This window comes from Ochotona curzoniae, unplaced genomic scaffold, assembly GCF_017591425.1.
Source record: "Ochotona curzoniae isolate NIBS_2020 unplaced genomic scaffold, NIBS_Ocur_1.0 scaffold_4701, whole genome shotgun sequence".
NCBI classification, from domain to species: Eukaryota; Metazoa; Chordata; class Mammalia; order Lagomorpha; family Ochotonidae; genus Ochotona; species Ochotona curzoniae.
The window spans coordinates 27871903-27879991 of record NW_024467122.1 but is presented as its reverse complement, the minus strand read 5'-3'; the positions used below and the strand labels follow the sequence as shown (position 1 = coordinate 27879991).

At 37.4% G+C, this 8089-nt stretch overlaps 1 non-coding gene across 1 annotated transcript; it reads right to left on the bottom strand.

The window, feature by feature from the left end:
* Positions 1-423: 423 nt before the first annotated feature.
* Positions 424-526, bottom strand: LOC121149539. Its single transcript, XR_005882697.1, has one exon. It is a non-coding gene; the product is annotated as a U6 spliceosomal RNA (small nuclear RNA).
* Between the last annotated feature and the right edge of the window lie 7563 nt (positions 527-8089).

Below are 8089 nucleotides of genomic sequence, written 5' to 3'. Positions count from 1 at the left end.
TCATACACTTCCCTGGCTCACATCCTCTCAATCCGTAACTTGACCACTGCCACCAGTGTGGCAACAAACATGGCATCCGTAAGCTAACAATACTTCACTTCGGCTGCTCCGGGGACCTATCACTTTCCATGAATTTCTCTGCTGTCTTCATGAGAAATGGCTTTGGGAACTTGCTCATTTATTTTCCAACACTGATCTATAGTTCTTGAAATGATAGCACCCATGTGACAACAATCCTTGATCAACTCCAAATGACAGCTGCAGTCAATTCCATGTTTTGTTTTATAACATCCAGTATTCTCAGGAGTTTTTTAAGCCACAATTGCAAATAGTTGTCTATAGAAACTGTGGCTTTCCTCCAATGAGTAGAATATACAGAGGTGACAGGATGTGACTCCAACATTAATATTACATTTTTTTTAAAAAAATATGGAATGCTTCATGAATTTGCATGTTGTACTTGCACAGGGGCCATGCTAATCTTCTCTGTATTGTTCTAATTTGAGCATAGATGCTGCCAAAGCAAGTACTTAATATTACATTTTATATTACTCTCAATGCTCACTTCAAACTTTCTCTCTACATAGAATTTTCACGCACAGTATGACTTAGCTGACTCTGAAGAATTAAGCATTTCAGTTGAGAGACACAAATGGTAAGGTAGTCTCTAGAAACTAAATGTGGCATACAACTAACAGCCCATCAGAAGTCAGGGCCCTCAACCATACAATCACAGGGAGGTGAATTCCGTCAGATAAATGAACTTGAAATAACATTCTTTCCCAGTTAAGTTTCTAGGTGAGAATTTAGCCTGATGATACCTTATTTTCTGCAACATGACACCTCGTGAAGTGGACATTACTAAGCAGTAGCCTGTATTCTGACCACACTAATAGTTAGCTAATAAATGTGTACTGCATTAAGCTGCTAAGGGTATTGCAATTTCAGCAATCAAAAGCAAATTTGCTTTCCGTTTGAATTGAAAGCTCTAGATTATAACCATAACATAAAGTGGTAAAATATGACACATGACAGTGGTTCAATAAATGTTTTTGTATAAACATACATCTCTGAGTCTCCTGAAACAGAACTGATATTACTTAGGTCTAAAAGTAACTTCCAGCAACAATAATTTTGAATAAAGGTAACTATATGCAAAAACTACATCCATACAAACTGTAACAAAAACAAAATTGGAAATCAAAAAGAAAATAAATCCAGAAAACATTTTTTTCTTTCAAAACCACTAAGTGTCTGAGCAATGCTTTCTTTGATCTCTTTTGTCTTGAGATTTTGTGAACCACATATTCGTTTAAAAAAAGTACATGGTTGGCACTGGTGTTGTGGCATAGCAAGTTAATCCTCCATCTATAGTGCAGGCAGCTGATTTTAGCCATGGATGCTGTACTTCCAATCTAGTATTCTGCTATGGCCTTGCAAAGTAGCAGAGGATGGCTACAGTTCTTGTGTTCCTGCATCACAGGTGAGATCCAGAAGTCCCTGGTTCCACGCTTCAGCCTGGCCTGGTCCTAGTCACTGTGGCCATTTGGAGAATGAAATGTGTATGGAAAATCTCTTCTAATCTCTCTTCCTTTCGCTCTCTTTCTGTAACTGTCTTCCAAATAAATAAAATAATTCTTTAAAAAACAATGGCATCGTTAACATAATTTCATTCTTTTTTAAAAGATTTATTTATTTATTATTACAAAGTCAGATATACAGAGAGGAAGAGAGACAAAGAGGAAGATCTTCCGTCCAATGATTCACTCCCCAAGTGACCGAACAGCCGGTGCTGCGCCAATCTGAAGCCGGGAACCAGGAACCTGTTCCCGGTCTCCCACACGGGTGGCAGGGTCCCAAAGCATTGGCATCCTCGACTGCTTTCCCAGGCCACAAGCTGGGTCCATCTAACTTATTTTTCTCTTCTATAAAATGGTTGAGCGCATACTCAAAATGTCACTCTGGATTATTTACACTGTTGTCTCATAGATTTAGTGACCCCCCTTAGAGAAAAAGTGAATATGAGAGGTCTTAAGAAAATTCATGGAAAATACATATTACCTTTTAATTACATGTTCCATGAATTTTTTTCAAGTACTGTTGAGTGCTGGGGGATAGACAAAGCACAAAGTTAGCACCATTGATTCCTTTAAAAATGATCAGAATCAATACGCATTTTGATTGGCAGGTTTAAGTACTTATTTTATTTCAGAGAGTATAAACCTTTCTAACCAAAGACAAACTACTCTCACGGCAAATCAGGAGAAAAATAAACTCTCCCACATTTTCCAGGAATAAATTATCATGCTACTTTAATGTCTGTTGTTTCTTCTATACCTAAATCACCAGGAATGTCTTTTCAAGCATCTCAAGGTTATTTGCTGATTTGCTTTCATTAAAACCCGTTCCTCTTAATTGATTTCTTAAAACCATTGAAAGAACAACAAATGCACTTACAAATGGTAATCAAATCACCACTTCCCAGCTTGGTTAAATGCAACTCTTCATTTACTCCACAATGTACCTACACAGCTGGGAATATCTAAAGATATTGATCTCACTTTGTATTCATGACCAACCTTTTCCTAACAAGTCTGCCTTCCTCTGTTTGAGCACTGGATTCAGTTTTATCTTTCCTTCCTCATGATATGACTTTCATAATCACCTCTCCTACATCATTAATTCTTCCATCTGTACTTGACACACAGTATTCCTATCATTTTCCCTAAAACAAACAAAAAACTTTATGAACCCACTTCCATGCCCTTTTCAATGCCTTGAAACAATGACTACATATGTTCTAATGTTCTCTGCTCTCACTTAAACTTATTCTAATAATGCTTTTGCCTGACTCTTCCATTAGACTTGCACCTGCCAAGCTCTCCAATGATTTCAATATAAACCCATATTTCTCACCTTACTTGATTTAGCAACTTTTGACATGGTTGACATTAGTTTATTCTTGAAACACTTTTTGTTCTTTGACTTCCAGGATAGCATAAATTCCCCTTAAATAAGTCTCTGTGCTGTTAGCTGGTTCCTTTTCATTTCCTCAATCTTCCAGTGCTGGGAACTGCTTGCATTCTTACTTGCTTTGGAACTTGTCTTGCCTAATATATGGATCTTTCTATATCTGTATATCTATCATGATTCCCACTCAAGTCAATATAGGTCACAACACATCACAGTAACAAAACCCTTCAAATCTCGGAAGCTTAGCTAAAGGTTCTGTCTCATGTGACCTGTCAGTTGTGAACTGACAGGATGCTGCCCCATCTTGCCCCATCAGTGGAACACAAGATCATGGAGCAGCTATCGTTTGTAGCATTGCTAGTGGCTGTGGCAGTATCAGACAATGCAGCAAATTATATATTGGTTACTAAAATATACACGTATAAGTAATACATATCATCTGCACTTGATTTAATTGGACAGAGCAAGTCACAGAGCCATGATGGACCGTAAAGAACAATTCTGACTTAAAACTACATTAGAAAGAGAAATGAGAATATTTGGCAAGAAGCACTAATGATGATTAAAACTCCTAATTTGTATCTGCATCATTGGGGTTGCCTAAACTCTAGATTTATGTAAGAAGTTTTCAAAAAGTTCATGAAAGATGAATACTCTCACACAATTATGAATGAGTTTCAAAAGTCTTTTAATTCTACTTTGTACAAACTATTTGATACTTGCTCACATATCCACCCAACTCTTTCATGTGGTCATTTAGAAAACTAACTGAAACCTCTAATTACATATCTTTTAAATCGAGTTTCTATTCTTCTCCCTACTACAAACCAAACTTTCTCCTCCCACAGCTCTTCCATGTCAGTTCATGGTGACTTCAGGAATTTCATCTACCACTTCCATGGGAATTCATTTCTGTATCTCCAATGTCAAACACAACGTTTGGCTAAAGTGTAGGTGAGCAAAAGCATTAATGAGTAAACCACGTGTTTGTGTTAACTGTGTCTCAGAGACTGCTCTTATTTCTCTGTATCTCTCTCTTTCTAAAGATTTATTTATTTTTATTAGAAGGGCAGATTTACAGAAAGGAGAGACAGAAAGAAAGATCTTCTATCAACTGGTTCACTCCCCAAGTGGTTGCAATGGCTGGAGCTGAGCCAATCTGAAGCCAGGAGCCAGAAGCTTCCTCCAGGTCTCCCATGTGGGTGCAGGGGCCCAAGGCTTTAGGCCATCGTCGACTGCTTTCTCAGGTCATAAATATGAAGCTGGATGGGATGTAAAGCAGCTGGGATATGAACTGGTACCTATAAGGGATCCTGGCAGTTGCAAGGCAATGATTTAGCCACTAGGCTGTGGTGCCAGTCCCTTCTCTGTATCTTAAGGGTAATACAAGTAAAGTGGATACCTCACTCAAAAGAAAAAAGTCCTACTAGTTCAACATAGTGATAACTACTGTATTTTTGAAGTGCCAGGGCCTATTACTATATTCAGATATTATGTTAAACTTCTTACATTTTCTGCTCCACCTATCCCACATTAGCTCATATTAAGAGCAAAAACTGTACTTGTATTTTGCTCAAATCCTTTTTTTTTTATTAGTTTTTTCATTATAAAAGCAGATTTACAAAGAAAAGGAGCAAGCAAGAGAGAAACAGAGGTTCCATGTGCTGGGTCTCTCCCTTAAATGCCTACAATGGCAAAGATGAGCTGATCTAAAGCTAAGAGCCAGGGGCTTTTTCCAGGTTACACATTGTCCAAGGACCTGCACCATTCTCTGCAACTTTCCCATGCCATGAATAGGAAGCCAGATCAGAAGTGGAGCATCTGAGACTGAGACTGGTGGCATATGAGGTGTCAACACTACGAACTGGAAGATCAGCCTGTTGAGCCACTGCACCAGCCCCTCTGACCTTGTATAATTCTAACGCTTGAGTTGGAACCTTCACTATTACATCTCCCCTTCTTCATTCTACACGGCTATTCTATATATGTGTACGCAAACACTCCAGAGAACCATAAGATCTATCACACCTACTAGTCAGATTACCCTGTGGTTCTCATTAGACATTCCCAAGGATGCTACCTATCAGGTACATTCTCCCTATTTCAGAAATATTCATAGTCACTCTGGACTTCACTGCTTTTTTTTTTTCATAAAGATCCCCCAACTTATTTCCTTATTCATTAGGCAAATAGTATTGCAGGTGTAGAAATCTGCTTTCTAAAGGTATGAATTCTCATGAACTATTTGAAGGTCATGTTATCGTCTGGATCTGATTGACATTCCAGGTAAGACAGCTGTCAGCTGCAAGCTGATAGTTGAAAACAGAGCCTTAAATGGAAACTCTAAATACAGAAACAAACAACCCAAGTTAAAGCTGCTCTTCATAAAAATGCTATACATTTCTCTTTTTTTAAAAAATAAAATTGGATTATTTTTACATTCTCTTTTTCCATAGTATGCCCTTCATAGGACCAATGTCATGATTAAGTCAATAAATGCATGTAACGTGTTTAAGATAGTATTAACTTAAATGAAGTATGCATTGCTATTTTATTTTTTGTACGATTAATAATTATTGAACAGCCTATGTGGATACAGTCTGTTAAATTAGAATCTTGGCATGCTATCATTAACATCTGAAATCTTCAGCTGATTAGAAAAAATATTTAGGTAAATTAGGTTCAGTGAAACTGTGCTTATACAGCAGGCAACACAGACAGAAAAACAGTAACAGCCAGGACTAGCCCAAGTCAAGGTTTCTGTCCTGTGATGAGATGCATAGCAGAAGACAGACCCAGAAGAGGCAACAAGTCACCTAATACAAGTAAGCACAAGGAAGTTGTCCACCTAAGTGGAAAAAAGATGCAATATAACTGAGCTACCTAAAGTCGGTCACAATTGACATTTTACTCAAATGTGAATAGAGATGAATGCCCAAAATGAAAGCATTCATTTCTCAGAGTGAGTCAGCCAGGAAATGTAATCCCCTCTTAACGTGTCTCCACAGACAATCCCATCCATACCTAGAGGCAGCTCCAATTCCTTCTGCCTGAGATCACAGCCTCCCCTTTCCTCCCACTGTACAAGGGCCATCCCAATATGAACCTGCAGGAGGCAGTGTCTCTTCACTTTAAGTACCTGGATTCTGACTATTGGAATCTTCCTGGCTTGCGCCCTTATTCTCCTTGGAAAGATTTCAGTTTAAAAAAAAACAACAATAATCAAGTAAAATAATGGTCTGTAACTGCAGCCCTCCCACAGGCCCATCCATCACAAAGTAATACATCATGACTTTGACATGTAGGGTGACTTGGTTCAAAGATCACACACGTCTGTGGTACAAGGAAAGCTAGAAAAAGAGACTGCAGTTGTGGGTGAAAGGGCAGGAACACAAAAGCAGCACTTGAAAGAAGATGTGACTCTAAAAATAGAGCCACAAAATCAAATTAAGATCCTTGGCCCTGGACACGTAAAGTCACATATGCTGCAATGCCTATGACATTAAAACCTAGGGTTGACATTTTGTCATTTTTTTTCCACACTAGAAGTTTCCTTCAACATTATTTTTCACTGACTTTTACCTTCAACTAGGACCTTGGGTACAATGCCAGCTATTTCTATAAAAACATGAAACCCTGGATCGAAACTTTTCTTGATCATGGATTTCATTACAATTCTTATGAAAATTGCAATTGTGTCCATTTGCAGAACCTACACATATGGATATATGCTTATGCTTTGCTAACAATTTCAGGTGTTTCATCGACTGCCCAGTAAAGTCCTCTAGGTGAAGAAGAGATTCCCTCACGCTTCTCCCTACCACGAGTCCAAGCTCAATTAAATTTGTTTGATCAGTAAGTGATTTTTTGCAAATCAGTGACCATATTCAAAATCAAATATTTACAACTTAGATTATCTTTGCCTTCCTTATTTGGAAATAATCTACACAGAGGCAACTTTTGGTATCACAAAGGATTGATGCTTTAATTTGTAAATGGAGCATAAGGCAACGTCTTCATTTGTGCATTTCATTGATTTTTTTACTATCATTACATCATATTATGCAACATTTAATAGTTACTGTCACAGGACACTTTATACTCTTCAACCAAGTCTCCTTTACAACAGTTCTGAGAAGAGTACTATCTTTATGGGTAACCAAGACAGAATAGGACAGTTAAACAACTTCATCAGTTTGATAGCAAAAGTTATAGCTAAATTCTTTGCTTCCAATCCTATAATTATCAAGCCATTCTTTCTTTAAAAAAAAATAGCACAATTTCTAAATTTGCTGAAGTTGAAAACAATTTAGTAATAGCAACTAATACACAGTACTTTCATGATACCTCAAAAAAATTCTAAACAAAAATGCTCATCAAGCCTGAACCCTAGAATCCTACACAAAGAATATTAAACCCACACAAACTGTTTTTTATCATAAACAAGTAATCTAGTGATATCACTGCTATTGTCATTGTTGTGGTTGTTGTCAGTCGGCTTAAGCTTTAAAATCAGAATACCCCTAGTGGCATATGCTTTTCTTTTAAATTTTCAACAAACAAAAACATTCATTGATGACTCATTACCATGACAACCTCAAGAACTAAAAGCTTTCCACCACCACTGCTCAAAACTTTTGAGAGAACAGAAGCCTATTGTTCATTTTTATTGCCAATCAACATTGTACATGAAATACAAAGAAGTGTTTCTTCCTAATGAATCAGGAAACATAAGAGTCATGCTCATAATATGATCACGGTCATCCCAAGACAATAAGTCAACAATTGACTACCTGTGAATAATCTGTGTAGGCAATATCTCAACTTTAAAATTCTTGAAGATGTATGCACAGAATTAAGAGAACTAATCATATTAATTAACCGTGCCTTGCAACAAATTAATTTTGAATAAAGGAGTAGGAAACTAGAGAAAAAGCCAAAAAGCTCGATTAGTTTGTTCAAATAAAACATAAATACTCTCAGAACGCTTTTGGCCTTTAAAATGGAAGAGTTGCACTGAGATGGGTGTGAGTAGTGATCACTCTATGCTGACAGTGCAATCATTACTTACGGCACCATTTTTAAGCTCTACATTCCAGTGGGAGCGTTTACTAGA